Here is a 27,713-nt window from a genome sequence, read left to right as displayed (position 1 = left end):
TGTGGATGAATGATCAGGATATAAATAGCACTCCTATAGAAGATGCAGTGTGGATGAATGATCAGGATATAAATAGCACTCCTATAGAAGATGCAGTGTGGATGAATGATCAGGATATAAATAGCACTCCTATAGAAGATGCAGTGTGGATGAATGATCAGGATATAAATAGCACTCCTATAGAATATGCAGTGTGGATGAATGATCAGGATATAAATAGCACTCCTAAAGAATATGCAGTGTGGATGAATGATCAGGATATAAATAGCACTCCTATAGAAGATGCAGTGTGGATGAATGATCAGGATATAAATAGCACTCCTATAGAAGATGCAGTGTGGATGAATGATCAGGATATAAATAGCACTCCTATAGAAGATGCAGTGTGGATGAATGATCAGGATATAAATAGCACTCCTATAGAAGATGCAGTGTGGATGAATGATCAGGATATAAATAGCACTCCTATTGAAGATACAGTGTGGATGAATGATCAGGATATAAATAGCACTCCTATAGAAGATTCAGTGAGGATAAATGATCAGGATATAAATAGCACTCCTATAGAAGATGCAGTGTGGATGAATGATCAGGATATAAATAGCACTCCTATAGAAGATGCAGTGTGGATGAATGATCAGGATATAAATAGCACTCTTATAGAAGATGCAGTGTGGATGAATGATCAGGATATAAATAGCACTCCTATAGAAGATGCAGTGTGGATGAATGATCAGGATATAAATAGCACTCCTATAGAAGATGCAGTGTGGATGAATGATCAGGATATAAATAGCACTCCTATAGAAGATGCAGTGTGGATGAATGATCAGGATATAAATAGCACTCCTATAGAAGATGCAGTGGGGATGAATGATCAGGATATAAATAGCACTCCTATAGAAGATGCAGTGGGGATGAATGATCAATATATAAATAGCACTCCTATAGAAGATGCAGTGAGGATGAATGATCAGGATATAAATAGCACTCCTATAGAAGATGCAGTGGGGATGAATGATCAGGATATAAATAGCACTCCTATAGAAGATGCAATTTCCAGTTTGCTTCCAACTTGAAAGAGGGAACTTCAGCATAAAACCCACATGGAAAACTGAGATTCGGCAAATAACATATAAAGAGAGGCCAAACCAACAACAGAAGTTACTAAAACATAAATTGCTAATTTATGATGTAAAAGGTGGATTTTATGATCTAATGTCAACTTTATACATTTCTATCCCAGGACCACTCAATTTCCAATTTCTCCATAAATCTGCTGTGGATTACCCAGAATCCCATCCTTTATCACTGACTGTAATGTAAACACACGAGCAGCGATCTAAAGTACTGCATCTCAGTGCTAGAGGCATCACTACAGAGCCTGGTTCAAAACTAGGCTGTATCATAACAGGCCGGGATTGGGAGTCCCATAGGGCAACGCACAGTAGCCCAGCATCGTCTGGGTTAGGGTTTGTCCGTCATTGTAAATAAGAATTTGTCCTTAGCTGGCTTGCCTGTTTTGTCACGGTTGTCTAGGACCAGTGGAGATGTGGAATCAGGAGCAGGAGACAGAGGGCCGGAGCAACTGTGTTTTAATAATAATAGAGAAATGCAATAGCCGTAGGGCACAGGGCGCGTGGCGAAGTCCGCCAGGGGAAAACACCCAAAATAAGCGCACTGAAAAAAAACAGCCCGGCAATATAATGGATACTAACAGGATACAATCACAACTGTCCTGAGTAACAATAAACAATCCCGCACGAGAACCCCAACTGAAAATACACACTAAATAACCCCCCACGAATGACAAACACAAAACAGGTGCGGGATAGACAGACAAAACCAAAAGACACAGAAATGTAAATGTAAATGTAAACAACGATCGGTGGCAGCTAATAGGCCGGCGAGCGCCGCCCGACCGAGGAGGGGCGCCACCTTCGTTAGATACTGTGACATGTTTAAATAAAGGTTAAATACATTTTTTTTTATGTAACTTCATTACACCGTTACACTGGCATACAAACTCGGTAGCATAGAGTTGATAATACATATGACGTTGGGAAATAGTGCATTGTGGGTAGTTTAGAAGATTTCCCGAAATAAGTTAATACATTTGTAATAATGCAAACACATAACTGTTTGTACTTATAGGTAACCATATCGTGACTACAACTAAGTTACTAAGTCTTTAACCACACTGTGTTGTTACACTGGTGAGTAAAAACGAATGCTTCCTACCCTTTAACTTGTTGTCTGACAATAAAATAATCATTTTACTCAACTGCGTTACCCACTCCAGTCAGCAGATGGCGGTGTGGGAATTTAAGGTAATGCTGTTGGTGTGACGTATAATGTAGTGGACGGAACTCTTCTTTCAACAGCAACAATAGTTATTCAGACACCTCGGTAGCTTGTAGACAAAATAGCCGAACAATAAAGCTCTTTAGACGCTTTCGTGTATATTAGCCACTGTGTTTAAACCCCACTTCTGTCGTCTAGTTAGTTATCAGATTTAATTTCATATTTACGGTGTTGTTATTATTCAGCTAGCGGGCTGGTTAAGTTAGCATTAGCCTAGCTAGCTAACATCCCGACCATGCGGTTACTGAGCTACTCTCCTGCTAAAGAAGAGAACATCACAGTAAAACAAGAAGTAGAGGGTGAGGCCGTTACTGTGAAAGAAGAAAAAGACGCGTTCAGAGTGAAAGAGGAGGATGTCACAGTAAAACAAGAAGTAGAGGGTGAGGCCGTTACTGTGAAAGAAGAAAAAGACGCGTTCAGAGTGAAAGAAGAGGAGGATGCAGTTTATGGAGTGAAAGAGGAAGAGGGGGAGATGACTGTTACATCGATAAAGGAGGAGGAAGAAGAGGAGGAAACTGGACACCTGGGCCCGGTTTCCCAAACGCATCTTAAAGCATCCAATGGTTCTAACGGTGAACTTAGCCATAAGATGGTTTTGAGAAACCGTTCCCTGATTAACACTAGTAAGTAGTGTCTTAAAAACAGAGGCACAAACTCTGCAGTTGTTGAACTGATGTTTGGTGTTAAAGCAGAAATCTGCAATAGCTACATCCATATTGTGACTTTTAAATTCTTAATTTATAGCCATTGATTGTTGAAGAATATAACACATTACTCATGAGCTTAGTTCAACTGTTGTACCCCATCAGAACCCCAAATAACCTTTTTTTTACTCCAAATGTTTAGAAATGTAAACCAACACTGTATAGCCTCAACATAGTTAAAACTATAATGTTGATATCATGGATGGTCAGTCCTTGCATGCATAGGTCTGTCTATGAATTTGAAAGTAGTTACATTTCTCCAACCCCATAATCATCTTATAACCAAAACAGTGGTGGAATGACTGCTTTTTATTTTATGAACTGCAGATTGCTGGGTTGTGTGGGTTTTTTCAACAGTAACAAAATGGCTGCCCAGAGGCTTGGTTTGGTAAACAGCTGAGGGATGGGGGAAGGACGAGTGTAACCACTCAAATGTATTCATCCAGGATGTCATAATGATAGTTTAACCAGGTTTCTAGGATATATAGTATATTCTAAAATTCATCCATTATGTCATAATGATAGTTTAACCAGGTTTCTAGGCTATATAGTATATTCTAGAATTCATCCATGATGTCATAATGATAGTTTAACCAGGTTTCTAGGATATATAGTATATTCTAGAATTCATCCATGATGTCATAATGATAGTTTAACCAGGTTTCTAGGCTATATAGTATATTCTAGAATTCATCCATGATGTCATAATGATAGTTTAACCAGGTTTCTAGGCTATAAAGTATATTCTTGAATTCATCCATGATGTCATAATGATAGTTTAACCAGGTTTCTAGGATATATAGTATATTCTAGAATTCATCCATGATGTCATAATGATAGTTTAACCAGGTTTCTAGGATATATAGTATATTCTAGAATTCATCCATGATGTCATAATGATAGTTTAACCAGGTTTCTAGGCTATATAGTATATTATAGAATTTCCAGTGTAGATTTCCTGTGGAGGCAAATTATTAGAGCTGTTGATAAGTCATTGTATAATATTCAGCCAATTGTTTTTCATGCCATTACATTAAAGGCAAGACATACCTAGATTCAATTACATTCATGAACTGGTTTGAAACCACTCGGGAGCCCCAAAATCATGTTCTAGTGCTGTCCCCAACTAAAATACATCTTGGTCAACCAAGAGTCATCTGTTCTTTCTGCCAATCGCCCCATGTGTTTTTATACAATCAACTATATGTACTGAACTTGTCTGATGCTTTAAGCATGCTATTTGATTAAATAATTAAAACACACAAATGACTGGAGGGAGCCAGTCGTCAACGTAACCTGACCTAGAGGGAGCCAGTCGTCAACATGACCTGACCTAGAGGGAGCCAGTCGTCAACATGACCTGACCGGAGGGAGCCAGTCGTCAACATGACCTGACCGGAGGGAGCCAGTCGTCAACATGACCTGACCGGAGGGAGGGAGCCAGTCGTCAACATAACCTGACCGGAGGGAGGGAGCCAGTCGTCAACATAACCTGACCGGAGGGAGGGAGCCAGTCGTCAACATAACCTGACCGGAGGGAGGGAGCCAGTCGTCAACATAACCTGACCGGAGGGAGGGAGCCAGTCGTCAACATAACCTGACCGGAGGGAGGGAGCCAGTCGTCAACATAACCTGACCGGAGGGAGGGAGCCAGTCGTCAACATAACCTGACCGGAGGGAGGGAGCCAGTCGTCAACATAACCTGACCGGAGGGAGGGAGCCAGTCGTCAACATAACCTGACCGGAGGGAGGGAGCCAGTCGTCAACATAACCTGACCGGAGGGAGGGAGCCAGTCGTCAACATAACCTGACCGGAGGGAGGGAGCCAGTCGTCAACATAACCTGACCGGAGGGAGGGAGCCAGTCGTCAACATAACCTGACCGGAGGGAGGGAGCCAGTCGTCAACATAACCTGACCGGAGGGAGGGAGCCAGTCGTCAACATAACCTGACCGGAGGGAGGGAGCCGACCAGTTCTGAAAGCCTTTAGCCGTACCCTCATCCTACTCCTCTGGTGATGTAGAGGTTATCCCAGGCCCTGTGTGTCCCCAGGCGCTCTCATTTGTTGACTTCTGTAACCGTAAAAGCCTTGGTTTCATGCATGTTAACATCAGAAGCCTCCTCCCTAAGTTTGTTTTACTCACTGCTTTAGCACACTCCGCCAACCTTGATGTCCTTGATGTGTCTGAATCAGGAGGAGCAATCTACTGCAGAGATTAAAGTTCTATCATACTTTCCAGGTCTAAGCCCAAACAGTTCGAGCTTCTAATTTTAAAAATGAATCTCTCCAGAAATAAGTCTCTCACTGTTGCCGCCTGTTATAGACCCCCCTCAGCTCCCAGCTGCCCTGGACACCATATGTGAATTGATTTCCCCCCATCTATCTTCAGAGTTCGTTCTGTTAGGTGACCTAAACTGGGATGCCTGGTTGTTGTTTAAAAGTAATTTCCTCACCACCTTATATAAGCATGCCCCTTTCAAAAAATGTAGAACTAAGGACAGATATAGCCCTTGGTTCACTCCAGACCTGACTGCCCTCGACCAGCTCAAAAACATCCTGTGGCGTACTGCACTAACATCGAATAGTCCCCGCGATATCCAACTTTTCAGAGAAGTCTGGAACCAATACACACAGTCAGATAGGAAAGCAAAAGCTAGATTTCTCAAACAGAAATGTACATTTGCATAGCTCTAACTCCCAAACGTTTTGGGACACTGTAAAGTCCATGGAGAATAAGAGCACCTCATCCCAGCTGCCCACTGCACTGAGGCTAGGAAACACTGTCACCACCGATAACTCCACGATAATCGAGAATTTCAATAAGCATTTCTCCACGGCTGGCCATGCTTTCCTCCTGGCTACCCCAACCCCGGCCAACAGCTCCCCACCCACCGCAGCTACTTGCCCGAGCCTCCCCAGCTTCTCCTTCATCCAAATCCAGATAGCTGATGTTCTGAAAGTGTTGCAAAACCTGGACCCGTACAAATCAGCTGGGCTAGACAATCTGGACCCTCTCGTTCTCAAATTATCCGCAGCCATTGTCAAATAATTTTAACATTCATTACAGACGTCAATTGTTGTCCAACATTATGGCGCCGCTGTTGGCATCACCTTTTACAGTGGATTTCTGCTGTTGTGGGCCTTTAGTCATCTGACTTTGTTGTTCACACAGGAGAGAAACTTAACTATTGTGGATCCTCTGGGGAGCCTCAACAACCTCATGATGCTGAAGAGGCAGAGAAGAGTCTCTCCACATCAGAACACCTCAAGAAACACCTGCAGAGATGCACAGGGAAGAGAACTCACTGCTACTCTGACTGTGGGAAGAGATTCACCTCCTCATCAGGCATTACAATTCATCAGAGAACACACACAGGAGATAAATCTTTTAGCTGTACTCAATGTGGGGTGAGTTTTAGTCAATCTAGCTATCTGACTACACACCGACGAGAACACACAGGAGAGAAATCTTATAGCTGTGGTCAATGTGGGAAGAGGTTTGTTTCATCTAGCCATCTGACAGTACACAAGAGAATACACACAGGAGAGAAACCTTATAGCTGTGGTCAATGTGGGAAGAGTTTTGGTCAATCTCACCATCTGGTATCACACCAGAGAACACACACAGGAGAGAAACCTTATAGCTGTGGTCAATGTGGGAAGAGGTTTGCTGCATCTAGCACTCTGACTCAACACCAGAGAATACACACAGGAGAGAAATCTTATAGCTGTGATCAATGTGGGAAGAGTTTTACTACATCTTGCTACCTGACTTCACACCAGAGAATACACACAGGAGAGGTACCGTATAGCTGTAATCAATGTGGGAAGAGTTTTACCACATCTGGCTCTCTGACTTCACACCAGAGAACGCACACAGGAGAGAAAGCTTATATCTGTGGTCAATGTGGGAAGAGTTTTGTTTCATCTAGCTGTCTGACAGTACACAAGAGAACACACATAGGAGAGAAATCTTATAGCTGTGACCAGAGATAATCTGATAAAAGACTTCTGATCAAATATCAGAAAATACATAGATGAAGGAGTTGTTTCATGATATCAATGAATTAATGTCACAATGTAGAATGTTTTATCATTGTAGAAGGAGAATTTTAATGATGTCAGAATGTAGAACCCTAAACGTTTGTCCCCTGTTCTATTGATTTCAACATGATGTGGATATTAGCCTCAGGGGGAAAATCCAGGTTCTGAATTGAGAGAGTAACTGTTTATGTGATTTAACAAAAAGTGATTAACAAAAAAAGAGTTGTTACACTTACCACGTTGGTGACCCACTGGAATCACAATGCAACACTTCAAAATGTAGCTAGCTGTTTTCTATAAATTGTCCTCTAACAAGTGATGTACACATTATTCCCAGATTCCGTGTGGTTTTTGAGCTGTTAGTTTTAACAGGACTTGCAACCTCATCTCCCTCCTCTCGCACAATTGATTTCAACATGATATCGATGAGTTATGACATAAGTGTTGTGTTCCTTTGTTTAGCGACCCCTAAATTGAAATGCATCACTCCAAAATGTAGCTGACTGTCTTCTGCAGGTTGTCCTCTAATCAGTGAGGTAACAGATATCTCCCATTTCCATGTGTATTTTTTTAGTTGTGTTAGTTTCAACAGCACGAACAACCTGATTTAATCCCTAATCGATATCAGTGATTTATTGCTACTTGTGCAGTTTTATAAAGGTGCTTGTTTAAAAAATCCAAGTAATATGATTATTGTGGCAGATGTTTGTGTTTATTGCACATTTTATGTTTACGTTTTCAATTTATCACAAACTGTTTTTGCATATTGGTTAATGATTTGGACACGTTAAAACTGTGTTTTGACATTGGGGCTATCCCACCTAGCAACATGTCATTGAAAAGACTTTGAAAATAAGACTATGCAACCAAATATTTCATATTTACATTTCATGGAACATTTAGTAATCATAATTATTTATGTAACCAACTGACCATTTTTTGGTACAATTATATTGACATTGTTGCCCTGCTTTTAGAATATCAGGGTTCATTCTCAGATGTGCCAACCCAAATGTACTAGAGCATGACATTGGGGACTGGACCCCGATCCAACAACATGCCTATCTAGTGAACCCTGAAAAGAGAGAGAAGCTCTGCAGTGAGGTGGAAAGTTACTATGGATATTGCAGGAGTTTCTTCTTGAAATCAGACATGTCCATGAAAAGGACAACTTGGTTGCTGATTGTCTCAAGGGTGGGCAGTCAAAAAGACTTGTGTTGTGCTTTTAACCAGTGCTTAAACCATGGATCACAATTTATTTTGACTGCACTTTTTTCCGTATTGGAGATGTGGTTTGTTTGGGCTCGTTCCAAGGGGACGAGAGTTCTAGAAGCTAGTGAGTTTTAGGAAGACGAGAGTTCTAGAAGCTAGTGGGTTTTAGGATTCTATGGAAAGAAAATGGCTCTTAAAAATTATGCAATTGTAAATTATTATTTAGAAATACGTGTTTTTAATTGTTGACAGCCAGTAGACACCATGTTTATATTGTAGAAGGTGAAGCATTGTAGAAGCATTAAGTGAAATGGAAGTTGTGGAGATCTGAATGATCGGCTATGAAAAGCCAACTGACATTTACTCCTGAGGTGCTGACTTGTTGCACCCTCGACAACCACTATGATTATTATTTTTTGACCCTGCTGATCATCTATGAACATTTGAACATCTTGGCCATGTTGTTATAATCTCCACCCGGCACAGCCAGAAGAGGACTGGCCACCCCTCAGAGCCTGGTTCCTCTCTAGGTTTCTTCCTAGGTTCTGGTCTTTCTAGGGAGTTTTTCCTAGCCACCGTGCTTCTACCCCTGCATTGCTTGCTGTTTGGGGTTTTAGGCTGGGTTTCTGTACAGCACTCTGTGACATCAGCTGATGTAAGAAGGGCTTCATAAATACATTTGATTGATTGATTGTACAACTGAACACATTCAACTGAAATGTGCCTTGGGCACATATTGGTGTCACCTCGTTAGTCAGTATGTGTTACACCTGTGCTGGCTTGTCCATCTCGTTAGTGGGAAGGTGTTTCACCTGAGCTGGTCCAGGTTCTATTTAAGAGTGTCTGGCCCAGTGCTCCAGTTGTCTTGATAGATGTGGAGAGTCAACACCTTTAGTTGCTCCACCTTTTTGGTTTGCTTCCTGTCTTTAAGTTTGGTGTGGGTTTTTCTTTTGTTTGCCTTTTCTTGGGCAGATTTAGTGGGTCTCATGGTGGGTGTCTTTTAGGTCCCAGTTGTTGTTACTAGTCAACTTCCAGTGGACACCCCCATAGTGTCTTTCAGAGCCCCTCCTAAAAAACAAGTTATATTTTGGGTTGGATATTGCATCATATTGTTAATATTTTAATCAATGGCATTTCCTTACAATGCTCATTAGTCTTTCAGTTGTTATTATTGTTTTTTATCCTCATATTTGTGTACTAAATATTTCTGATTATTTTCATCATTTTTTCCTGTGAAGCCATTGTGTTGCATCCATGTCTGACATGTGCTGTATAAATAAAGCTTGATTTGATTTGAACATATTGTAAAACAAATTAACCCAATGACCGACAATCAACAAACTCTTGGTCCACCTTAGTATGAAAAACTGTATCAATCCCACTTTTCCAGCCTGCTGAAGGCATGGTGGGGTGGTAAACACCACCCCCGACTCTACCAGGGGCTTGAGGTGGTCTCCCACAGCTCTGCTTATGTCATGTTCTGTGGCCTTGCTGTTCCATTTCTTGACTGCCCCTGCAACACAGAAACACATTTAGTCATATTATATAAAACACTCAAAGCAATGGATATGGAGCATCTATGGCCTCAGTTACACCTGGCACCTAAATGTGACTTCTGATCACTCCAAGCTGCATTAGGTTCAGATCTACCAGGATGGGCCTTTGACATAGTCTGGATGCAGTCAGGCCACTGATTATGCATCAGCAATGTAAAGAGATGGGGTGAATGAGGGGAAAAGTAAATTTGACACAAATTACCTTCATAAATCAAATCAAATGTTATTGGTCACATACAGGTGTTCAGATGTTATTGCAGGTGTAGCGAAATGCTTGTCCTTCTAGTTCCCACAGTGCAGTAATATCTAACAAGTAATATCTAACAATTTCACAACAAATACCTAATACACACAAATCTAAGTAAATGAATGGAATTAGGAATATATAAATATATGGATAAACAATGTCAGAGCAGCATAGACTGAGATACAGTGGGGGGAAAAGTATTTGATCCCCTGCTGATTTTGTACGTTTGCCCACTTACACTTTCACTGACAAAGAAATGATCAGTCTATCATTTTAATGGTAGGTTTATTTGAACAGTGAGAGACAGAATAACAACAACAAAAAATCCTGAAAAACGCATGTCAAAAATGTTATAAATTGATTTGCATTTTAATGAGTGAAATAAGTATTTGACCCCTTTAACTTGTTGTCTGAAGATAAAATGTACATTTTACTGAACTGCGTCCAGTCAGCAGATGGACTAGATGCCTCTTAGGCCGCCCATTGTGACTCCATCAAGAATTCAGCAGAGCAAGTTTGTATGAAGGTCTGGTTATTAAATGGGTACATAGTTCAATAGTAATATCCTCTAAAACGCTCTGGTGACAAACTTTGCTGCCCTGTTTCCAGTTGTCCACATGTCTGGGAGAACCTATTCAAGTAAGTAAATAGATTTTGAAAATGTAAAAAAAAAACGATGTATTATTAGCTAACTAGCTACAGTGCAGGCTAACTCAAATGAGCTGCTAAATGAGTTAGCTATCTAGCCAACTTCACATACTGTATAGATAGATAGATAGCTGGTGATATTTAATTCACTTAGCTAGCTAACGTCATATTAGCTATCTTGATGTATTTATCACTGTAAAAAACAAACTCCAAATGCATTTGTAGGTAGCTAGCTAACAACCATGGAGGAGGGTGAAAGGATAGCAGCCCCAACTGTCAGTGAGAGAGGAGGCTATTCTGGATAGGGCAGGTACTTTTGTGTAGTTCCTGTCCCTAGAAGTGAGGACGGAGATAATAGTAACATAATATTCAGTGTGGTGTAATTTGACTATAATGAAGTCTGTTTCTTGTGAGGTTTTCTGTCCTCAGATAAAGAGCTCTATGAAAGCCAGTCTACATATGAAGAGGTCCCAATGAAGAGCAGTGGTTCTCAGTCCTGGGGACTCAGAGGGGCACATTGTTGTTTTTGCCTTCACACTGCACAGCTGATTCAAATGATTCAAACTCATCATCAAGCTTCAAGTGGTATTTATGTTTTCATTTGTGATGCCGTCCTTGATATGATCCTGTTATTGTCACATGCTACACATGTACATATGTGTGCCCATGCATCTAACAACCCAATGTTATCATGATTTGTTATCAGGGATATTATACTTTAGTAATCCACAATGACCTAGTGATGTAACAGTCTAATAATTACATTGTCTTCCATATTTCTACAGATACCTTGTAACTGGAGATTCCTTCAAAACGATTGCCTACAGTTACCGTGTAGGGCACTGCAAGGTTGGGTGACCAGGGTCATCTGGGACTGCCTCCTGGAGGAATTCAGGTGTGTGAAGGCTACCTGTGTCCTGCGTAACTTCATGAGGATGGACACGAGGACCCTAGACTACACTATGCACAACCAAAGGCTCTTTTAAGAGCCATTCACATTGCAATAAGAGTATTCTTCTATTTACTGAGCTATGTCAACTGCAGCTAATCAATTCACAGTTTCTCTCCCTTTGATTTCTACTTCTCAGGTGAGGGTGCTGTTTAGGTAAGGGTGTGATGTCTGTGCAAAAACAAAACAGGCTATTTTAAATCACCCATATTGAAAAAATGTAGAACAATTAGACACCCTATAACCCACACCTCCACACTCATGTATCAATCTGATTGATGGATTGTGTTGTGCAGTAAGCAGGTTCAGGTGTATAACTGTGGCTCCTTCCACCTTCAAAGAATAGGCAAGAGGGCCAACCATGGAGAATAGTAAGACACTTCATTATTTCTATAACTACGCTATATTGTTTGTCCTTGTGTGTCCATTCATGTTTTTCAGCATAAAGTACTCTGCAGCCACTTAGTGTGGTGTGGACACCAGGTGAGGCCACACAGAGATTCCTGTTGAACACTGTCGCTTTAACTACCTTATTTTCTCAATAACAGTCTCTCTCCTTCACTTCATCCCTCTCTCCTCTTTTCCCTAAATCCTCTAGGTTATATCAGCTGTGTCGGTGAACTCCTCCTGCATCTGAACTGGCTACATAGAGGGCACAGCATGATCAGAGGTGAGAGGTCACTTGGTCAGCTCAACAGGAAGTATTATTAAAGAGATGATTTACATTAATGATCCAAGGTCAGTTTATATTATACAGGAAGTATTATTAAAGAGATGCTTTACATTGAAATACAGATAGAGATGTAGTTAGTCCCAGAGTTAATGATCCAAGGTCAGTTTTTTATTTCACCTCCTGATTGATGACTAACAATGTTAGAATAAAAAATAAAAACACAAGGTTTAAACATGCTCTCTCTCTCCATCTGTGTCTCGTCTGCAGGTATGTTTTGATGTGAGAGGATGCCAACCCCCAGTCCCATCATCACCACCTCACCTGCTTTTAAGAACCTTTGGGCCGACGAGAGACACTATTATGTAATTGTGATGAACTGAGAGAATATTTATGTAGCACTGTGATTCATTAATCATGTGCTGCCTTCCCTGCTCCTATGTGCTTACCTCTTTCCCTTTCTGTCTTTTACACCTCTCTCACCACCTCCTCTTTCTTCCTCTGTTTTTATAATGCACAACAGATGTGCATTGAAGTATAGATTGAACTTGTATTTATAACACTTGGATAATGAGCTTTTCAATAAAGCGTTTCACATTCTCTACTGGTTGAAATGAAGTGTAATGTGATGAAATACTCCACCTATCCTGTGTTTACCAGATCAATGCAGATGAAGGACATTAGATGTTGAGATGAACCAGTGTTAGAGTATTTACATGATGCATAGGAAGTGTAGTGTACTGTTTTTTAACATTATATTTCTGTATATATGAATTAACTAGTTAAATCCTGTTTCTAGTCTATTAGTTACAATGTGTAACCATTGATGTCCCAGGACCAAGATTGGTAAACATTGTTGAAGTGTATAATTGTAATACATACATGCAGACACAGGGTCATTCAAAGACTGGAATTTGATACTCCTGGTATTGGATATGACTGAAAGAATATCTCAAAGACATTCATACCTAAACTGCACCTTTATTTGCCAAGGTAGAGTACATGATCAGTGAATATATTAAATGTACAGGCTACAATGTGGGGATCTCATGCATGGTAATAACTACATGTATATACGACTTGCATCCTTGGCACAACATGATATTATATTCTACTCAGTCCATAGGCTTCATTAATGTCATTCAGGCTGTTTTGAAGTTGATACAACTGGCTATGATAGCTGAGGTTCATAGGTTCTGAACTAATATGTATACCAAACGTTTGGGTTCATACACAGATCGGCTAGATAGCTAGCTACACATCCATAGGCATACAGGTATTATAATCATCCACTGCACAATAAGCAAGAACATAGCTAGCTACCTTATTTCATCTATCTGCATGGCAAATATCAGCAAGGCAAGCTAACACAATTGTACATTCAATTTGCAGTAAATTCTTCAGCTAGCTAGATTCTATACATCCACTGTTTCACAAAACGACAGCCTGGTTTGCTGGTTGTTTCAGGAGTCCCTAAAACAACCAGAATTACAATTTCATACTCATGTCACAACACCCATAAAGCTAGTCAGCTAGCTGGCTAATGTTAGCTAGTCAGCTAGCTGGTTAATGTTAGCTAGTCAGCTAGCTGGTTAATGTTAGCTAGCTGGCTATTGTTAGCTAGTCAGTTAGTTGGTTAATGTTAGCTAGCTGGCTATTGTTAGCTAGTCAGCTAGCTGGTTAATGTTAGCTAGCTGGCTATTGTTAGCTAGTCAGTTAGTTGGTTAATGTTAGCTAGTCAGCTAGCTAGTTAATGTTAGCTAGTCAGCTAGCTGGCTAATGTTAGCTAGTCAGCTAGTTGGTTAATGTTAGCTAGTCAGCTAGCTTGCTAAATCGCGATTTGCGTAAATGAACTTTACGATTAAAAAAAGCATAATCGTTTGTCTCTACATTAACTAACATTCCTGTCAACTGTACATGTTTCTGCATGATTCGTTATGACGTTATAATCCCTTACATTTGCTTCCATCCTAGTATATCTGTCCGCCATCTTTGATCCGGTTCAGTTCTGTGTAGGGGTACCCCTCTCTCCTAGTATTTCTGTCCGCTGTAATAAATATATCGCATAAGCTGGTCTATTGCGCAACACTTATCTGCTGATACAAAAGACACATTCTGTGTTGAACGGATACTAGCTATACACGCACACCCAGAAACAGATGGCCGACTTAGACCTTACACAGCACTGATAAAACAGGAAATGCCCTGATCACAGGGGCCAGCGGCCAGTCTCGCAATAACATCTTGTGACTACAGAGACACACAGACAATGACTCAGCACAAAACACACACGTACACACACACACACAAACCCATCCCTGAGGGCTGGGTTAGAGGAACAGAGAACACACTCATGGACCAATGGGGAGTCGACACCGACCCGAGACCGGATCAACCCTCCACTCAACGACCAGTCAGGAGGACGAATCTACAAGACTCAACCTACGTCATAGCATTACAATCATGTTGTATAAAACAGATGCACACTATGTTTTGGGGCTCTCTTCTGCTAGTTCCCTAAGAGCTAAACGAACGAGTCCGTGCACGCTTTGCCAAATATCTTTGTCTCTTAATAAAACTGCCTTACTATAATTGAATCCACCCTGTCCAGCATCTTGACTTGGTCTCCTTCTCAAGTAACTGATCATCAACAAAACTTGGTAGCAGAGGATGGTTTCATACTTCTGAATTCGGTCCATAAATGGTTGATGTGAGAGGAGACAAGTCCAGGACAATCTCGTGAGGACGGGTGACCTGTCCGCAGGAGCCATCGGCGATTCTACTTGCCCCGGGAAACTGATCAACGAGCTCGACTAAAAAAAGGTAGGCAGAGCCTGTTAAAACAAAATCTGCATATTATATTATAGTCTTTATCCAAATTTTGATCAGTAGTACTGGGCGTGAGTATGAATTGTTGTTAAATTGTATGTAAATTGTGTTAACAAATGTTAAGGCTGAATACAAAGATATTTGACTGAATAGAGAGCCTGTGTGGCGATCCTGTGTGGATCTGTGAGCCTGTGTGGCGATCCTGTGTGGGTCTGTGAGCCTGTGTGGCGATCCTGTGTGGATCTGTGAGCCTGTGTGGCGATCCTGTGTGGGTCGAAGTCTGTGTGACTCCCCGTGTAGACTGTGAGCCTGTGTGGCACGTCATTGATAGAATATATCCGTTAACTTGGGAGGGCTACTGGAGTGGCAACCAGATGAGACCACCCATGTACATGTGGAGGAATTAAAGTAAATATAACTCATTGTAACTATATAACCCTGATGACTGCATGATTTGGGGGTTCGTTCCATGAGACCTCCAATACCAAGGTGATATTTAAACAATTTGAGGGCCGCCGTGCTGTTGGGGTTGTGGGGAACAAACAAAATATAACCACATAACACTTTGTTTACGAGGGTGGGACACCAGAGATAAGTCGGTGTCCGCGCCGTGAATACATCGCTGGTCTTTACCAGCGACGGGCTAAGTATACAAAGATAGAGAGACACTTATACAGATAATAAGATGGCAACTACTCCACCAACCAAGCTCAAATTTAGTGAATATTTGGAACAAAAAATACAGGATAGAGCTGGGGGAAAGGAACAGTATAAAGCAATTGGTGGGAGAGATTCGGGATTGTACACAAATTTGGGTCGGTGTGCAGGCCCCAATCTCAGGGCCTCGTGGAACGCGTCAATCAATCCCTTAAGGCTAAAATAGCTAAGGTATGTGCAGGATCGAAGTTGACTTGGGTGGAAGCCCTGCCCCTGGTGTTGATGGCTATGAGAGCCTCTCCAGGTGCAGGCACCCATCTCTCTCCTCATGAGATAATGACTGGTAGAGTCATGCCTGGTCCACCAAGGGAGGGAGGTCATATGCCCGCCCTTGATGTACAACAAATTGCAATGTCTGACTATGTGAGAAAACTGACGGAACTGTCTGCAGCTCTCTCCACACAGATCCGCAAGGTCCAAGAGGGGGAGCTGTCGGGAGATTCGCCACCACTGAAGGTAAAAGTTGGGGACTGGGTGAGGGTCAAAGTCCACAAGAGAAAGTGGCTAGAACCCAGGTGGACTGGACCGTACGAAGTGAAGGAAGTTACTTCACACTCTGTCCAGGTCAAAGGTAAATCAGGCGCGCCTTGGCACCACCTTACACACTGCACTCCGGCCCCAACCCCTTCCAGAACTTTGACTGAAACCAGGGCCGATTTGCGCGCCCTAAAATTCGATTCCAACCACTGAAACCTTAGTTGGGGAAAATGGGACCACAGCTCCCGTTTCCACGACCTAAGGCGCCACGCCCAGGGTCGGGTTATCTCCCTCCCTGGGAGAGGCTGGGGATATCAGCTCCCCTGTTTGTTATTTTCATAATCATTGCCGGAGTATCCTTAGGAACTCTCACTGGTGGGGATTTGAACATTGCATGGAAAAATATTAAGTTAGTAAAGTGAATTGCAGGTGGAGTTAATTTTATTTTTACAAGGACGGTGCACATTAAACACAGTTGTGTATAATGGCAGGGTATTCTTAGCAAACAGAATGGGCCGGTTTGCAGACAAACTGAAGGGGTTTAAGGTTTTAAGCAATCTTGGGTTAAATTAGTCAAGTAGTATGTTAAAGTAGGGGAGTTTAATAGGTTTGAAGTACAGTATTGTATCCAAGGGTAGCGCATGTTCAATTAAGTTTAAAACTAATGATTGGGGGGAGTATAATGGAATTATAAAGTATTTTTAGGTTTATTTGTAGTTAACGTTTGGGTTTCTGAATCGGTGTAGTATGAGGAAATGCTGACCAAGTGGTTATTTTATGGAAAAAGGAGCGCTTAACTATCTTTGGGAAAAATACCTAGGGACAGGATATCTTAAAGGGGTATACACACATGGCATTTTGAAGTTTTGGTTTCTGAGTTTTAATTAAGCACGTGAAATTCCTCTCATAGGGATTGTTCTGGGAAATTGAGATACAAAATGTAGATAAAGTTCTTAGCCTTCATTTGTCTAAATGTAGTAAGAAACACGGTTCTGAAAGGGTGGTAGGACTTTTTAACCCCTCTGGTGACTTTTCCTTTTGTGGTCTGATCAGCCGCAATGAAAAGCCATTTGGATGGTGAATTTAAGGTCATTTGTGATACTGACTTTAAGGAAATTTGTAGAACTGGTAATTATGATGGAATTAAAGTTCTTACACACAATTGGATAATTTGAACCAATGAGAATGACGACAAGGGTACAATAAGTTTTCTTTGTGGAGTAGTTCAGATTAGTCATTTTGATCTGATTATGTTATGTGAATATAGTTTGATAATTAGGGGTACTTTTTATTTTTAAGATAAAAGTGACACAGAAGAATTAGATAACGGTTAGTGAGTGGAGACCAGCATAGTTAAATTATAAACAGGTGAGGACAGAAATAACACTGGGAGAGTCAGAAAAGACATAAGAATAGAAGATAGAAGGATAATTTTTTGTAGAATGTCCATTCCAACATTTGGAAATGGACTTATTGAACTATTCCGAATTGAGGGGAAGAAGGGGTGTTTAACAATAACAGATAAGTATAGCAAATGGGTAGAAGCATTCCCAACCTACTTGGTGGACATGATTATGGTAGCTAAAATATTAAGTCAAGATATTATCCCTAGAGTTGGTTTACTAAGAGCCATCTCTTTAAATGATGGATGACAGTTTAGCTAATCAGGTAGAGCCTATAGAATGCCAGAGTTAGGGAGAATAGAAATACCAGAACAGGTAGACATATAAGTTAAAGATATACTAGCAGAGCACATGAGAAGACTGTTAACCAAACCCGTATGTCCAAGATTTTGTGTCCAACAGGTGAATTGCAGGAGAAGGTGATTCACTCAATCCAACTAGGAGACTGGGTGTGGATCCAGTCCCTGAGGAGAAAAAACTGGAAGCAGTCCCGTTGGGAAGGCCCATACCAGGTGCTATTAAACCATTGCCTTTGCCAGTAGGAAAGCTGAGAGAGTCACATGGGTCCACGTTACCCACTGCAAGAAGGTATGTACACATATGAGCACTGATGATCACACACAGAGTTAGGAGAAGAACCGAGAACCAATAAGGTCCGGGGGTTACCTCCTTAACGAAGATTTCCTATCCCGACCGTTCATCACTGTGTGTGCTCCTAGAGGTGTGAGTATGGGGTGGTACCTAGCAGATCGACTAAGGGCAGGAGAGGGTTGACGGTTTTTGGGAAGAGTAGAGGCTCTGAGCTGCATCATAATCTAATCTTTCTGATACATTCAGATCCAACACCTTCGGGTACTAATCATACGATACCGTTGTCATTGAGAAGAAGTAGAAGATAAACTATATAATACACTGATGAGTGACGTACAGAATAAGGAATCAAAGAAGATCAAGATGTAGAATTTTAGGTGAGCATTAAACAATTCCTTGGGGAAGCAGACAACTGTACAGGAATTGGGGTTGGCCAGATTGAAGTACTCAGCCAACCCACCTCGGTTCACCTGGATTCCTGATGAGCACCAGTGTTATAGATACAAGAATGGCACCGAGAATTGAGATGATTTTAACGGCTGGAAAGGTAATCGTTAATGTGACTGACTTAGGTTTGAAAGCACAGGAGAAAATGTGTAACCTCATAGCACCTATGGCTGATGAAGAGTGGGCTAGTACCAGCAAAGGACGCATACGACAAGAATTACCACAAAGGGTGGTTAGGAACTTGCGCCCTGGGGTTATTGGTCCAACCAGTTTGAATTAGTGATAAGAGACCAGTTATAGGAGGCTAAAGTAGGTACAGGAGGAGTTTTGATAAGGATGGGAATGGCTTTGTCTAGATGGATGCTATTGGCATCCTCAGGGAGGTTCCAGATGAATACAAAGTTATGAATCAAATATGTGAAGGCTTTAACACTACATTATGTTGGTAGTTGACAATAAATAATAATGTGGATTGAATTAATGACATCTTTTATAATCAACAGAGATTCATGAATGAAACCGGGGATGCAGTAAAGAGGTTCTCTGACCAATTTTCCGCCACCTCCCTCATGACCTGGTAAAATAGACTAACTCTCGATAGGTTACGGGCAAAGAGGATGGTGTAGGTAGAATGATTAGGTTCATTGCTGTACGTACATTTTTGATAACACAGCTCATGTTTGGGAAATGGAAAAGTGTTGCAAGAACTGTATTATGGGCTGCTTTAACCTGTATGAGTGTGTTTGGGTTGTGTGGTTGTTGTTTGGTCCCGTGTGCAAGAGGTTTAATAACCAGAACTTTAGAGAGATGATAACGGAGCAGATGGTGAGCTACGGACCGAGTGAAAGTTCAGATCAATGAGACGACAAGTACCTACCGCCGAGCAAGCCTGTTCCCCTTTTTCTTTGTCACGTCTTGCAGACGTGAAGAGGGGGATTTGTAATAAAGATAATCTAACGTTTTACCTAATGATATATAAGGAGGGCATTTGCACAACATGCTTCACAACAGCACACAACAAAATTCCAGAGACATATTGAGCAACCAACTGATACCAATCACGACCACACCCAGAGACAGATGGCTGACTTAAGCACTCACACAAAAATGTCAAGACATGAAAGCGCCCTAGCCACACGAACTGACCACTGGTGTAAAAAACAACATTCCATGAATATCGTAACCAACCAGACACGAATTAGCAGAAAAACACACTTAGGGGTGTTGGACTCCGAGGACAAAGGACACTGCCCAGGGCCAATGGGAAGTCGACACCACCTGGAGAATGGACCGTCCCTCCACTCATCGACCAGTCAGGAGAGCGGACCTACTAGACTCAACCTACGTCAACACACTGTTATTTCATTGTATAAATTGGATGCACACCATGTTTCGGCTCTCTCTTCCGCTAGTTCCCTATGAGCTAAACGAAGGAGTCCGTGCACGCTTTGCCAAATATCTTTGTCTCATAATAAAATGCCTTACTATAATTGAATCCACCCGGTCCAGCGTCCTGACTTGGTCTCCTTCTCAAGTAACTGATCATCAACACGTGTCAAAGTGCACTGTTTCCGCCCGGTTTCAAACCGAGGACCTTTCGCGTGTAAAGCGAAAGTGATAACCACTACACTACAGAAACCGCTGCTCGATCTTTCTGCAAGTGGTAAACCGAATTTTACCGATATTCATGGCACGTATTCGAATTTCCAAAATAAGGCATTAATGAATTTCTCTGTTACCACTGTGATACTTCTTGAATGTGTCAATGAGCGTTGTCCCCGCCCGGTTTCGAACCGAGGACCTTTCGCGTGTAAAGCAAACGTGATAACCACTACACTACAGAAACTGCTACTTAATTTTCCTGCAAGGAGTAAACCGAATTTTATCGATATTCATGGCACGTATTCAAATTTCCAAAATAATGAATTTCTCTGTTACCACTATGGTACTTCTTGAATGTGTAAATGAGCGTTGTCCCCACCCGGCTTCGAACCGTGGACTTTTCGCGTGTGAAGCAAACGTGATAACCACTACACTACAGAAACTGCTGCTACATTTAGCTACAAGGAGTAAACCGAATTTTACAGATATTCATGGCACGTATTCGAATTTCCAAAATACAGAATTTATGAAAATAACTTTTCTCTGTTAAAAGTACAGTACCTACTGCACGTGACAAGGAGCACTGTTTCTGCCCGGTTTCAAACCGAGGACCTTTCGCGTGTAAAGCAAACGTGATAACCACTACACTACAGAAACTGCTTCTACAATTAGCTACAAGGAGTAAACCGAATTTTACCGATATTCATGGGACGTATTAAAATTTCCAAAATAAGGCATTAACGAATTTCTCTGTTACCACTATGATACTTCTTGAATGTGTCAATGAGCGTTGTTTCCGCCCGGTTTCGAACCAAGGACTTTTCTGATGTGAAGCAAACGTGATAACAACTACACTACAGAAACTGCTGCTAGATTTAGCTACAAGGAGTAAACCGAATTTTACAGATATTCATGGCACGTATTCGAATTTCCAAAATACAGAATTTACGAAATTAACTATTCTCTGTTTAAAGTATAGTACCTACTGCACGTGTTAAAGAGCACTGTTTCCACCCGTTTTTCAAACCGAGGACATTTCGCGTGTAAAGCGAACGTGATAAACACTAGACTACAGAAACTGCTTCTTGATTTTTCTGCAAGAAGTAAACCGAATTTTACAGATATTCATGGCACGTATTCGAATTTCCAAAATAAGGCATTTATGAAAATAACGATTCTCTGTTTAAAGTACATTACCTACTGCATGTGTCAAAGAGCACTGTTTCTGCCCGGTTTCAAACCGAGGACCTTTCTCGTGTAAAGCAAATATGATATCCACTACAGTACAGAAACTGCTGGTACAATTAGCTGCAAGGAGTAAACCGAATTTTAAAGATATTCATGGCAGGTATTCGAATTTCCAAAATAAGGAATTATTGAAATTCTCTGTAACCACTAAGATACTCCTTGAATTTGTCAATGAGCGTTGTTTCCGCCTGGTTTCGAACCAGGGACCTTTCGCGTGTGAAGCTAACGTGATAACCACTACACTACAGAAACTGCTGCTACATTATGCTACAAGGAGTAAACAGAATTTTACAGATATTCATGGCACGCGTTCTAATTTCCAAAATAAGGTATTTATGAAAATAACAATTCTCTGTTAAAAGTACAGTGCCTACTGCACGTGTCAAAGAGCACTGTTTCCGTGCGGTTTCGAACCGAGGACCTTTCGCGTGTTAAGCGAACGTGATAACCACTACACTACAGAAACTGCTGCTACAGTTTGCTACAAGGAGTAAACCGAATTTTACTGATATTCATGGCACGTATTCGAATTTCCAAAATACAGAATTTATGAAAATAACTATTCTCTGTTAAAAGTACAGTACCTACTGCACGTGTCAAAGAGCACTGTTTCTACCCGGTTTTGATCCGAGGACCTTTTGCGTGTTAAGCGAACGTGATAACCACTACACTACAGAAACTGCTGTATAATTATCTTGCAAGGAGTAAACCGAATTTTACTGATATACATGGCACGTGTTCAAATTTCCAAAATTAGGTATTTATGAAAATAACTATTCTCTGTTAAAAGTAAAGTACATACTGCACGTGTTAAAGAGCACTGTTTCTGCCTGGTTTCGATCTGAGGACCTTTCGCTTGTTAAGCAAACGTGATAACCACTACACTACAGAAACTGCTTCTACAATTAGCTGCAAGGAGTAAAACAAATTTTACCGATATTCATGGCACGTATTCGAATTTGCAAAATAAGGCATTAACGAATTTCTCTTACCACTATGATACTTCTTGAATGTGTCATTGAGCGTTGTTTCCGACCGGTTTTGAACCAAAGACTTTTCGCATGTGAAGCAAACGTGATAACCACTACACTACAGAAGCTGCTGCTACATTTAGCTACGAGGAGGAAACCGAATTTTACTGATATTCATGGCACGCGTTCAAATTTCCAAAATACAGAATTTATGAAAATAACTTTTCTCTGTTAAAAGTACAGTACCTTACTGGACGTGTCAAAGAGCACTGTTTCCACCCGGTTTCGAACCGAGGACCTTTCGCGTGTAAAGCGAACGTGATAACCACTACACTACAGAAACTGCGGCTTGATTTTTCTGCAAGGAGTAAACCGAATTTTACAGATATTCATGGAACGTATTCGAATTTCCAAAATAAGGCATTAATGAAATTCTCTGCTACCGCTATAGTACTTCTTGAATGTGTCAATGAGCGTTGTTTCCGCCCGGTTTCGAACCAGGGACCTTTCGCGTGTGAAGCAAACGTGATAACCACTACACTACAGAAGCTGCTGCTACATTTATCTACAAGGAGTAAACTGAATTTTACAGATATTCATGGCACGTATTCGAATTTCCAAAATACAGAATTTATGAAAATAACTATTCTCTGTTAAAAGTATAGTGCCTTCTGCACGTGTCAAAGAGCACAGTTTCTGCCCGGTTTCGAACCGAGGACTTTTCGCGTGTTAAGCGAACGTGATAACCACTACACTACAGAAACTGCTGCTACATTTAGCTACGAGGAGGAAACCGAATTTTACTGATATTCATGGCACGTATTGGAATTTCCAAAATACAGAATTTATGAAAATAACTTTTCTCTGTTAAAAGTACAGTACCTACTGCACGTGTCAAAGAGCACTGTTTCCACCCGGTTTCGAACCGAGGACCTTTCGCGTGTTAAGCAAACGTGATAACCACTACACTACAGAAACTGCTGCTACAGTTTGCTACAAGGAGTAAACCGAATTTTACAGAAATTCATGGCACGTATTCTAATTTCCAAAATAAGGCATCAATGAAAATCTCTGTTACCGCTATAGTATTTCTTGAATTTGTCAATGAGCGTTGTTTCCGCCCGGTTTCGAACCAGGGACCTTTCGCGTGTGAAGCAAACGTGATAACTACTACACTACAGAAACTGCTGCTACAATTAGCTGCAAGGAGTAAACCGAATTTTACTGATATTCATGGCACGTGTTCAAATTTCCAAAATTAGGTATTTATGAAAATAACTATTCTCTGTTATAAGTAAAGTACCTACTGCACGTGTCAAAGAGCACTGTATCCGCCCGGTTTCGATCCGAGGACCTTTTGCGTGTTAAGCAAACATGATAACCACAACACTACAGAAACTGCTTCTACAATTAGCTGCAAGGAGTAAACCGAATTTTACCGATATTCATGGCACATATTCAAATTTCCAAAATAAGGCATTAACGGATTTCTCTGTTAACACTATGATACTTCTTGAATGTGTCAATGAGCGTTGTTTCCGACCGGTTTCGAACCAAGGACTTTTCGGATGTGAAGCAAACGTGATAACAACTACACTACAGAAACTGCTGCTACATTTAGCTACAAGGAGTAAACCGAATTTTACAGATATACATGGCACGTATTCGAATTTCCAAAAGAAGGCATTTATGAAAAAAATTATTCTCTGTTTGAAGTACAGTACCTAATGCATGTGTCAAAGAGCACTGTTTCTGCCCGGTTTCAAACCAAGGACCTTTCGCGTGTAAAGCGAATGTGATAACCACTACACTACAGAAACTGCTGCTACAGTTTGCTACAAGGAGTAAACCGAATTTTACAGATAATCATGGCACGTATTCCAATTTCCAAAATAAGGCATTAATTAAATTCTCTGTTACCGCTATAGTACTTCTTGAATGTGTCAACGAGCGTTGCTTTCCGCCCGGTTACGAACCAGGGACCTTTCGCGTGTGAAGCAAACGTGATAACCACTACACTACAGAAACTGCTGCTACAATTATCTGCAAGGAGTAAACCAAATTTTACAGATATTCATGGCACGTATTCGAATTTCCAAAATACAGAATTTATGAAAATAACTTTTCTCTGTTAAAAGTACGTGTCAAAGAGCACTGTTTCCACCCGGTATCGAACCGAGGACCTTTCGCGTGTTAAGCAAACGTGAAAACCACTACACCACAGAAACTAGTACTACAATTAGCTGCAAGGAGTAAACCGAATTTTAAAGATATTCATGGCAGGTATTCGAATTTCCAAAACAAGGCACTAATGAAATTCTCTGTTACCATTACGGTACTTCTTGAATTTGTCAATGAGCGTTGTTTCCGCTTGGTTTTGAACCAGGGACCTTTCGCGTGTGAAGCATACGTGATAACTACTACACTACAGAAACTGCTGCTACAATTATTGCAAGGTGTTAACCGAATTTTACTGATATTCATGGCACGTGTTCAAATTTCCAAAATAAGGTATTTATGAAAATAACTATTCTCTGTTAAAAGTATAGTACCTACTGCACGTGTTAAAGAGCACTGTTTCCGCCCGGTTTCGAACCGAGAACATTTCGCGTATAAAGCGAACGTGATAACCACTAGACTACAGAAACTGCCGCTTGATTTTTCTGCAAGAAGTAAACCGAATTTTACAGATATTCATGTCACGTATTCGAATTTCCAAAATAAGGCATTTATGAAAATAATTATTCTCTGTTTAAAGTACAGTACCCACTGCATGTGTCAAAGAGCACTGTTTCTGCCCGGTTTCAAACCGAGGATCTTTTGCGTGTAAAGCGAATGTGATAACCTCTACAGTACAGAAACTGCTGGTACAATTAGCTGCAAGGAGTAAACCGAATTTTAAAGATATTCATGGCAGGTATTCGAATTTCCAAAATAAGGCACTAATGAAATTCTCTGTTACCATTACGGTACTTCTTGAAGTTGTCAATGAGCGTTGTTTCCGCCTGGTTTCGTACCAGGGACCTTTTGCTTGTGAAGCAAATGTGATAACCACTACACTACAGAAACTGCTGCTACATTTTGCTACAAGGAGTAAACCGAATTTTACCGATACTCATGGCACGTATTCTAATTTCCAAAATTAGGCATAAACGAATTTCTCTGTTACCACTATGATACTTCTTGAATGTGTCATTGAGCGTCGTTTCCGACCGGTTTCGAACCCAGGACCTTTCGCGTGTTAAGCGAACATGATAACCACTACACTACAGAAACTGCTGCTACAGTTTGCTACAAGGAGTAAACCGAATTTTACAGATATTCATGGCACGTATTCAAATTTCCAAAATACACAATTTATGAAAATAAGTATTCTCTGTTAAAAGTACAGTGCCTACTGCACGTGACAAAGAGCACTGTTTCCACCCGGTTTCGAACCGAGGACCTTTCGCGTGTTAAGCAAACGTGATTACCACTACACTTCAGAAACTGCTGCTACATTTTGCTACAAGGAGTAAACCGAATTTTACAGATATTCATGGCACGTATTCGAATTTCCAAAAATAAGGAATTAATGAAATTCTCTGTTACCGCTATAGTACTTGTTGAATGTGTCAATGAGCATTGTTTCCGCCCGGTTTCGAACGAGGGACCTTTCGCGTGTTAAGCAAACTTGATAACCACTACACTACAGAAACTACTGCTACAATTATCTGCAAGGAGTAAACCGAATTTTACAGATATTCATGGCACGTATTCGAATTTCCAAAATACAGAATTTATGAAAATAACTTTTCTCTGTTAAAAGTACAGTACCTACTGCACGTGTTAAAGAGCACTGTTTCCGCCCGGTTTCGATCCGAGGACCTTTTGCGTGTAAAGCGAACGTGATAACCACTACACTACAGAAACTGCTGCTTGATTTTTCTGCAAGGAGTAAACCGAATTTTACAGATATTCATGGCACGTATTCGAATTTCCAAAATAAGGCATTAATGAAAATCTCTGTTACCGCTATAGTACTTCTTGAATGTGTCAATGAGCGTTGTTTCCGCCCGGTTTCGAAACAGGGACCTTTCGCGTGTGAAGCAAACATGATAACCACTACACTACAGAAACTGCTGCTACAATTATCTTGCAAGGAGTAAACCAAATTTTACTGATATACATGGCACTTGTTCAAATTTCCAAAATTAGGTATTTATGAAAATAACTATTCTCTGTTAAAAGTAAAGTACCTACTGCACGTGTTAAAGAGCACTGTTTCCGCCCGGTTTCGATCCGAGGACCTTTCGCGTGTTAAGCGAACGTGATAACCACTACACTACAGAAACTGCTGCTACATTTAGCTACGAGGAGGAAACCGAATTTTACTGATATTCATGGCACGTATTCGAATTTCCAAAATACGGCATCAATGAAAATCTCTGTTACCGCTATAGTACTTCTTGAATTTGTCAATGAGCGTTGTTTCCGCCCGGTTTCGAACCAGGGACCTTTCGCGTGTGAAGCAAACGTGATAACGACTACACTACAGAAACTGCTGCTACAATTAGCTGCAAGGAGTAAACCGAATTTTACTGATATTCATGGCACGTGTTCAAATTTCCAAAATTAGGTATTTATGAAAATATCTATTCTCTGTTAAAAGTAAAGTACCTACTGCACGTGTCAAAGAGCACTGTTTCCGCCCGGTTTCGATCCGAGGACCTTTTGCGTGTTAAGCAAACGTGATAACCACTACACTACAGAAACTGCTTCTACAATGAGCTACAAGGAGTAAACCGAATTTTACCGATATTCATGGCACGTAATCAAATTTCCAAAATAAGGCATTAACGAATTTCTCTGTTACCACTATGATACTTCTTGAATGTGTCAATGAGCGTTGTTTCTGCCCGGTTTCGAACCAAGGACTTTTCGGATGTGAAGCAAACGTGATAACAACTACACTACAGAAACTGCTGCTACATTTAGCTACAAGGAGTAAACCGAATTTTACAGATATTCATGGCACGTATTCGAAATTCCAAA

The 27,713-nt window shown here is 40.9% G+C and overlaps 12 non-coding genes across 12 annotated transcripts; all 12 read right to left on the bottom strand.

Moving 5' to 3' along the window:
- Window positions 1-20,424: 20,424 nt before the first annotated feature.
- Window positions 20,425-20,497, bottom strand: trnav-uac (transfer RNA valine (anticodon UAC)). The gene has a single exon. It is a non-coding gene; the product is annotated as a tRNA-Val (tRNA).
- Window positions 20,498-20,631: 134 nt separating this feature from the next.
- Window positions 20,632-20,704, bottom strand: trnav-uac (transfer RNA valine (anticodon UAC)). The gene has a single exon. It is a non-coding gene; the product is annotated as a tRNA-Val (tRNA).
- Window positions 20,705-21,044: 340 nt separating this feature from the next.
- trnav-uac (transfer RNA valine (anticodon UAC)) lies at window positions 21,045-21,117 on the bottom strand. Its single transcript has one exon. It is a non-coding gene; the product is annotated as a tRNA-Val (tRNA).
- A 770-nt stretch (window positions 21,118-21,887) lies between these two features.
- On the bottom strand, window positions 21,888-21,960 carry trnav-cac (transfer RNA valine (anticodon CAC)). Its single transcript has one exon. It is a non-coding gene; the product is annotated as a tRNA-Val (tRNA).
- A 141-nt stretch (window positions 21,961-22,101) lies between these two features.
- trnav-aac (transfer RNA valine (anticodon AAC)) lies at window positions 22,102-22,174 on the bottom strand. The gene has a single exon. It is a non-coding gene; the product is annotated as a tRNA-Val (tRNA).
- Window positions 22,175-22,949: 775 nt separating this feature from the next.
- On the bottom strand, window positions 22,950-23,022 carry trnav-uac (transfer RNA valine (anticodon UAC)). The gene has a single exon. It is a non-coding gene; the product is annotated as a tRNA-Val (tRNA).
- Window positions 23,023-23,370: 348 nt separating this feature from the next.
- Window positions 23,371-23,443, bottom strand: trnav-aac (transfer RNA valine (anticodon AAC)). The gene has a single exon. It is a non-coding gene; the product is annotated as a tRNA-Val (tRNA).
- Window positions 23,444-24,426: 983 nt separating this feature from the next.
- Window positions 24,427-24,499, bottom strand: trnav-uac (transfer RNA valine (anticodon UAC)). The gene has a single exon. It is a non-coding gene; the product is annotated as a tRNA-Val (tRNA).
- A 755-nt stretch (window positions 24,500-25,254) lies between these two features.
- Window positions 25,255-25,327, bottom strand: trnai-uau (transfer RNA isoleucine (anticodon UAU)). Its single transcript has one exon. It is a non-coding gene; the product is annotated as a tRNA-Ile (tRNA).
- A 1,191-nt stretch (window positions 25,328-26,518) lies between these two features.
- Window positions 26,519-26,591, bottom strand: trnav-uac (transfer RNA valine (anticodon UAC)). The gene has a single exon. It is a non-coding gene; the product is annotated as a tRNA-Val (tRNA).
- A 349-nt stretch (window positions 26,592-26,940) lies between these two features.
- trnav-aac (transfer RNA valine (anticodon AAC)) lies at window positions 26,941-27,013 on the bottom strand. The gene has a single exon. It is a non-coding gene; the product is annotated as a tRNA-Val (tRNA).
- Window positions 27,014-27,361: 348 nt separating this feature from the next.
- On the bottom strand, window positions 27,362-27,434 carry trnav-aac (transfer RNA valine (anticodon AAC)). The gene has a single exon. It is a non-coding gene; the product is annotated as a tRNA-Val (tRNA).
- Window positions 27,435-27,713: the final 279 nt, after the last annotated feature.

The sequence above is a fragment of the Salmo trutta genome, unplaced genomic scaffold (assembly GCF_901001165.1).
Source record: "Salmo trutta unplaced genomic scaffold, fSalTru1.1, whole genome shotgun sequence".
Classification (NCBI taxonomy): domain Eukaryota; kingdom Metazoa; phylum Chordata; class Actinopteri; order Salmoniformes; family Salmonidae; genus Salmo; species Salmo trutta.
The sequence above is the reverse complement of the archived record's forward strand: the minus strand, read 5'-3'. Positions and strand labels throughout refer to the sequence as shown.